General features: G+C 42.8%; 1 long non-coding RNA gene across 1 annotated transcript; it reads left to right on the top strand.

The window, feature by feature from the left end:
* The first annotated feature begins 2,278 nt into the window (after nucleotides 1-2,278).
* Nucleotides 2,279-4,958, top strand: LOC103610379. Its single transcript, XR_552207.1, has 3 exons — nucleotides 2,279-2,391; nucleotides 4,066-4,179; nucleotides 4,465-4,958. It is a non-coding gene; the product is annotated as an uncharacterized LOC103610379 (long non-coding RNA).
* Nucleotides 4,959-7,800: the final 2,842 nt, after the last annotated feature.

The raw sequence follows: 7,800 nt of genomic DNA on the forward strand, positions 1-7,800 counted from the left end.
ACGAAAAAAGACAAAAAAAGGAAAAATAAAATAAAATAAAATAAAAAGGGACTCCTCACCCCACACCTAAAGCCCCTCAAATCCCTTCTTTCTGAATTAACTGGAGTTAAATTCTTGGGCTAATCCTTCCAGAACTTTTTCTAAACGCATATGAACATATATGTCATTTTTGTATTTCTTTTTTTAATGGAGCCATACTGCATATATTTTGCTTTGGCTAGCTGTTTTTACTTATATCTTTACCATTGACAGCTATAGCTCTATCTCATTCTTTTTGAAGGCTGCATTCCATAGTACTGACAGAACTTTATTTGTGTTCCCTCACTGCTAAGCATTTTGGCTGCTTCCAATTTTGGAATCATAAGCAATGCTATAACAAACATCCTTGCACATGCTTTTATTCCACCATGTGCTAGTATTTTTTTGATCCCCAAGCCAAGCTTTTGAGAAGGGTTCTAGCATAATATTTAAAAGTCCACGATCAGGTAATAGGAGAGAGAATCCATAAACCTGGGGACTAACTGGATCTGGGAGATAGAGGAGAGGTTGAGTCTGGGATGTGCCGAGACACAAGGGACCAGTAGGAGGTGCCTTAGCTACCTGCTTGAGATGACAGGCCCTGGGTCCTGCAGGCCTGGCTGCACCCCTGCCAGTTCTGTGGCCCTGTGCAAATTACTTGACCCTTCTGAGTCTTATTTTCCTTATCTCTAAAATGGAGTTAATAACAAACCTATCTCCTAGGGTTATCATCAAGATCAAACAAAACAAGGTGACATACAAATGTCCTTGGTGTAAAAGTTAACAAATCTTATTACAGCAGGGAATGACAGAATATACACAGAAGCATCTCAGAAATACCAAAAACGCTACCTAAATGTAAGTGACCAGCACTATCATTGTGTTGCCTCCTCTTTGAGCCATCTTCCCAAATACTTACAGAGAGAACTTGCAAAATGCATAAGGCACAAGCCATGGCTGCGAAGTTTTCTCTTGGAGATTTATGTGAAGCCACTATCTGGACATCATTTGGAGTATCAGATTCCCCTGTTTACATTCCTTCCAAAAATAGGTGCCTCACATGATTACAGGCAGGTCAGAGCTTTCAGTTTCCTTTCCCTACACTCTCACTGCCAGGTGACCTTTACAGTGACAGCAAGTCTCAGAAGAATTCTGCCACCATGGAAATATTTCTTAGCAAACAGTCACAAATATGATCACATTACTGTTCTTATTATTTCTAATATACCTTATGATTAAGGAACCTCCAGTGCAGATGCTGATGGCAATATTTGAAAGCCCTTACTCCAGCCATGCTAGCTCCAGGCAGGTGCATTACACTGCTCCAGAGGTGCCATTAATATTATCTTCTAAGTGAGTGGTGCCCCCCCAGTTGTGCAGGGCAGCAACACTACTCTGGACAGTGACTCCTGATTAGGGTGTTGCAGATGCTAGCCCTTGTATGTGCATTTTTAAAACAGTTTTATTGGGGTATAATTAGTATACAAAAGCTGCACATATTTCATGTGTACAATTTGATGAGTTTGGACATATGCAAACACAATATAATAGACACATCCAACACCTCCCAAAGTTTCCTTGTGTTCCTTTGTTTTTTTTGGTTTTTTTTTTTTTTTGCTTTTTGTGTAACAACCCTTAACACAAGATCTACCCTCTTAATAAATTGTAAGTGCACAACTCGTTTTTTAACTCTGATACTGTTGTACAGTAGATCTCTAGAATTTACTCATCTAGCGTAACTGAAACGTTATCTCCTTTGCATAACAACTTCCCATTTCCCCCACTCAGGCATTGCCGTCTTGACTAGGGGGGTCTCAGGTGTTATCTAACTGCCCCAGGATGCAGACTGACATCTAACTTAGGCAAACACACCTATCACAATGCTAACGCCGATTATTATTATTATTATTATTATTATTATTATTATTATTATTATTATTTTGTCTTTTTTGTGACTGGTAAGGGGATCGCACCCCTTGGCTTGGTGTCGCCCGCACGGTGCTCAGCCAGTGAGCGCACCGGCCAGTCCTATATAGGATCCGAACCCGGGTTGGGAGCGTCCCTGCGGGCTCCCAGCGCCGCACTCTCCCGAGTGCGCCACGGGGCGGCCCACGCCGGAGTATTTTAAAGTCATGATAGACAACATAAAAACCTGAATGATATAACTAGTAATGTGACTACTATTTTCCATTTTTAATACAATCCTTAGTATCTCAGGCTGATGTCCCATCATTGTTTTAATATCTTCTTCACATGCAGAAAAAACATCGTCGACCCGGAAGACCCCAGGTGTGCCCGGTTGACGCTCACTGGCCGGATGATGGCGGTGTCTCCAGAAGAAGTAGAATTTGCCAAGCAGGCCATGTTTTCAAGGTTTGTAGATGCTTTAAAATTGGTTTGCCTATAAATATACAGTAATAAAAAGTAGATATCAGGGCTGTGCCGCTCGATGCCTGTAACGCAGTGACAGTGATCGGCGGCTGCAGAGGCCAGGCAGACGGTGGCCTTCAGCGGGCTGAGGCTGCCTTTGGAGAGCACCCCACGTGAGGTGTTCCAGGCACAATTGCTGTGTACTTCCAACCTGTGACAGTGCCCTGCCTTGCAATCAAAAGAACTGAGCCCTCCTAGCAGACATCGTCCAACGCCCACCCTAGGCAGAGCGCGGTGCCTGCGGAGGCGCTGGAGCGGCGCATCTCAGTGTGGCCCACCGGGGGGACGGTGTCCCTGCAGGGGGCTGCGGGGTGGGGCCCGGAGCGGGGTCCGGAGCTGGAGCTCGGAGTGGCATAGCGAGGCGAGGCAAGCAGACTGCACCCGTGCGTTGGTGGATAGTAAGGGGAAGGCGGGCGGTGAGTGGAGGAGCCCTCCACAACGCCGCGGAGACCGAGCACCCGCACCGACCGACCGAGTATGGAGAACTAGAACAATCGGGACATGAGCTCGGTTTTCAGTTCACAGGCAGGTAGAGCAATAGGCGTAGATGTGCGTGCGTTCGTGCATGTGCATGTGCATGCTTGCCGCTGCTTCCAAACTCGGCGTCATTCCCTAGTTCTCTCCCCTCTCCCCTCTCACATGTTGTTACAAGCAGTGAGAAAAGGGCATCGGGTTCATTAGGCTCACCTCCTATTTTGCACATTGCTGCAGACAACAGTGCTGCCAAATTTGCAGCCACTGCATAACGTGGGCCTCCGTTACAAGCAGTGAGAAAAGGGCATCGGGTTCATTAGGCTCACCTCCTATTTTGCACATTGCCGCAGACAACAGTGCTGCCAAATTTGCAGCCACTGCATAACGTGGGCCTCCTCACCTCCAGCTTCCCCTGATGTTGGTTTCCTTACCTTCTTTTAAGCCCCGGCTGTTAGTCTCATCAAGATTCTTCCAGCTTCCACCCACTGCCTGGTCCCATGGCTGAGCCCCTTGGATTAGGGTTTGTTACACCTGCACCCCACCCACTTCTAGGTAATAAAATTTGTTCCAGTTATCAGTACAAAACTAGGTTGTTTAAAATATCAACAATCATTTTATTATCTCCGCTGCATGACTACTTGCAGTGTTGGGGCATCAGATCAGCAACTTACTTTCAAATGTTTTAGGAAAATAAGCTAGTTCTTTATATGTACTTTCAATATCTCTCAACATTTATGATTATTTCAAGATAAATTTTTTAAAAAATATCAACCTGTTATTGCATTTGCTTTGCTACAAATGTTTTTCCCAGTTTGGACTTGGTCTTTAAATTATATTCATAACATTTTTAGATATTAAAAAGATGGTTTTTAAATGAAGATTTAAAAAATGAACCACGTCCCCCTGCCCTCAAGGATATTACAGAGTGTCTAAGGGTCTGCGTCAGGGAGAAGGCAGGTTGGTTAGTAGCAGAGGTGGAATGGGACATTCCCTGTCCACTCTGGCTGGCTCTCAACTTGGCTGAACAGTGACAAGCTTGCTGAAGGAATAGAAATCTTCCCATGAGCAGAGATGTTTCATGGGTTCACCATTAGGATAACATTTCATACGGGGATTCAGTGAGCCTTTCTTTATGTTTCCTAGTGACAATGACCAGCACCCACTGAGCACCTGCTCTCTGCCAGTGTTTTATGCATACATCACTGCTCCCCACATAGCCCTATGATCCGAGCACCATCAACATCACCCACAGGACAGGTGAGGAGACCAGGGCTTGAGAGAGCCAACAGCCCACAAGGCACCATGGCTCATCAGCAGTTTAACTATGATTCAAACCCAGGAGCCTGGCACCAGACTTGAGCTTTTAGCCGCCTGGTATAGGGACCTCAGGCTGTGCAGGCTCCACTGCCTGGCTCCTCAGCTTCTGCCTCTGGCTGCTTTGAGCAGTGCTCAGCCCCAGAGAGGCCTGCAGTCTAGGGGTTCTTCCTCTCACCTGGCCTTATCAGGTGCACAGCTTTATTGTGACCTCCCTTTATCCTGCAGACACCCAGGGATGAGGAAGTGGCCTCGTCAGTATGAATGGTTCTTTATGAAGATGAGGATAGAACATATCTGGCTTCAGAAATGGTATGGAGGAGTCTCCGACATTTCAAGGGAAGAATATTTCAAAGCAGTTCCCAGAAAGGCCTGATGGAGTAAGAAGACCCTCGGCATTTGTGTTCAAATAAAAACATTTTAAGTGATGCTGCCAGACAGCTGTCGACCGCTGTCTCTTTGCTGCAGGGTTCAGAGAGCCCTGTCATCCCTATAGCAGAATGAGAGAGGGAGAACAGGGAAGCCTGTGCTGGATTTGAGATGAAAGTGGTCGCTTGCAGATCCCCGACTCACATAGGTACTTCACATAGATAGTCTTTGTTTACGTTGTATTCGATCCAGACTCACCTATTTGGAAGTCATCGTTGGTTGTCAAGATGACATGTTGAGACCGTTGCTGTTCCATTGTTTAAGGAAACATGATGCCTGTACATACAATGTGATTGCTTTGTGTCATGAGAGTGCTGTCGTCGCTTGCTGTGCCAAAGGCAGAGTCTTGGGTCTAAGCTCATTGCAACCACAAAGAAGGTGAGCCGGCATCATGTGGCCACTACATCGTATTTAGGGTGAGGGTGGAGAACTATTTGTCCGTGGATTATTCATCCTGCTACTGGATTGCAAATGCATTATTTGGTCACATTTGCTAGAATATATTGGTCATGTGTGGAGCTTTTCCCCCCACTGTAACATGCAAACCAGTGTAAAAACCTACAGAGCGCCTACTCTATGTAAGCGGGCCTCGGTAGTGCATTACAGAGGAAGGGTAGCTTCAGCATGAAGCTCCCAGGTCCCTGCTGCTCACACTTCTGATGAGGGTTCCCCTTCCACACGCATGAGGAGTGGCATCCAAAATAAGAAGACCTCATTCTGTGGTGCGTGGAGAGGAGAGGGGAGGATGATACCGGGAAAGCAAAGGCACCAGACAAGAGAAGGAAGGGAGGGAGGGAGGAAGTCGGCAACTGCCGGCCTGCTCTCTGCCCAGCCCTGGGCCGGGCCCTTGGCAGAAATCATCTCATTTAAGCCCAACAACCAGTGAAATGCATGTCATCATTCCCACTTACAGACAAGAAACCTGAGGCTCAGAGAGACTAAGTCAGCATCCCAAGGGATGGACTCCAGAATTCACTGCACACAATGGATGGAGTGATACCTAGAAAACTTCTAGTTTTCAAAACAAAAGAGTTGCTGAAATGCACAAGTAGTCATTGAACCTGGAACAATCAGTAAAGTAAACTTCCAGTTTTAAGAACAAAAGAGTTACTGAAATGTACAAGTAGTCATCGAACCAGGAAAAATTAGTAAAATGATTGTAAAAGAGAATGACTAATTTGCCTGAAGATTTCTCACTGCTCTCCTCCCCCCGCAAAATGTCTCTGAAATTTGATTCTTACTACAGATTTAAAAACAAAAGAGTTACTGAAATGTACAAGTAGTCATCGAACCAGGAAAAATTAGTAAAATGATTGTGAAAGAGAATGACTAATTTGCCTGAAGATTTCTCACTGCTCTCCTCCCCCTGCAAAATGTCTCTGAAATTTGATTCTTACTACAGATTTAAAAATTTTCTGCAAATTATATGCAGGAGCTCCTGGGGTTTGCAATAAACTAGACTACATGTGTACACTTGCAAGGCCTACATGGACATATGTTTACATATCCAAGATCTCTTATAATTGAAACCTGTAACGGATCTAGCAGTACCCAAGTTTTCTGTCTTTCTGTAATGGCTATAAACTCTCTTTGGTAGGTTAGGTATGTTGTATACCATAAAACCACTTCATTATATGTAGGAAATATGCATTTTAAAAATAACTAAAAGTGTTATTAATGGTTATATTTTTGTTTAACAAAATAACACATGAAGAGAGTTTGAATTGTCAAAATATTATTTTTAACTACCTATTACTAAAAACATAGTAAGATGCACAGAATTCTTTGTCACAAGCCAGTTTTCAAAACAGTTCCTAACAATGGTGATTTCTAATACATAAGAATAAGGTACCTTTCATATTTTCAGAGTTTAAAATTATTGCTACCACCAATTTAGAGGGAAGGGGAGAAAGCTGAAAGAACAAACCACATGCTCAAAAAATGCTCCATAAGCCAACCTCAAACTTGAATTCTTGGCACAACACTGCCTCCTGGTCCTGTCCTAGAGATAATGATCCTGTGTTAAGTTTGCTTTTATAGTCAGGTTCCATTTAGCTTGCTAAAGGTCACTGCTACTTCAAAGGGCTTTGCACCATGGGTGCCATTTATAACCACTGCTGAATGTAACCAGATATTTATCCAAATTACAGGAAATGAAATCTGAACAGGTTAGATATTAAGAATAGTGATGAAAATTCATAGGTTTGAGTCTTATGGGCCCTATTCAGACAAGTATGTTTCTGCAAATATCTAGAAATTTACATTGATTAAAATTATAAAGACTGTACTGGAAGTTCTAGACATGGCAATAGGGCAAGAAAAGAAAATGAAATGCATACAGATTGAAAGGAAAAAAATTAAAGTATTCCTATTTATTATAGATGACATGATTACCTAGAAAATTCCAAATAATCTGTTTTTTAAAAAAGCTCCTAGAACTAATAAGTGAGTGCATCAAGGTCTCAGGATACAAGATCAGTGCACAAAATTCAATCGCATTTCTATCTGTTAACAATGAACATGTGAAAACCAAAACTAAAAACACAATACCACTTACAATACTCCAAAGAAAATGAAATATGTAGGTATAAACTTAGCAAAACATGTACAAGATCTATATGCTGAAATCTTTAAAATGCTAATGAGAGAAATCAGAGACCTAAACAAATGAAGAAATATATCATGTTATGGATTGGAAGACACAAAACAGTCAAAGATGTCAACTCTCCCCAAATTGATCTCTAGGTTTAATGCAATTCCTATCAAAATCCCAGCAAGATTTTTGTGATATATGCAAGCTTATGTTAATTGTTATATGGAAAGGCACAGGCTTTGGAATAGCTAAAGCAATCTTTTCAAAGAAGAAAGGAGGAGAAATCACTCTACCCAATACAAAGATTTATCATAAGGCTCGAGACAATGTGGTATTGGTGGAGGCACAGACACAAAGATCAATGGGACAAAATAGAGAATCTAGAAATAAGCCCATGCAAATATGCTCAACTGATTTTTTTGCAAAGGTACAAAGTAATTCAACAGAGGGAGGATAGTGTTTTCAATAAATGTGCTGGAGGAAGTGGACATCCATAGGCAAATAAAAGGAACCTCAGACTAAGCTTCAGACCTAACACAAAA

The sequence above is a fragment of the Galeopterus variegatus genome, unplaced genomic scaffold (assembly GCF_000696425.1).
Source record: "Galeopterus variegatus unplaced genomic scaffold, G_variegatus-3.0.2 Scaffold11043, whole genome shotgun sequence".
Lineage (NCBI taxonomy): Eukaryota > Metazoa > Chordata > Mammalia > Dermoptera > Cynocephalidae > Galeopterus > Galeopterus variegatus.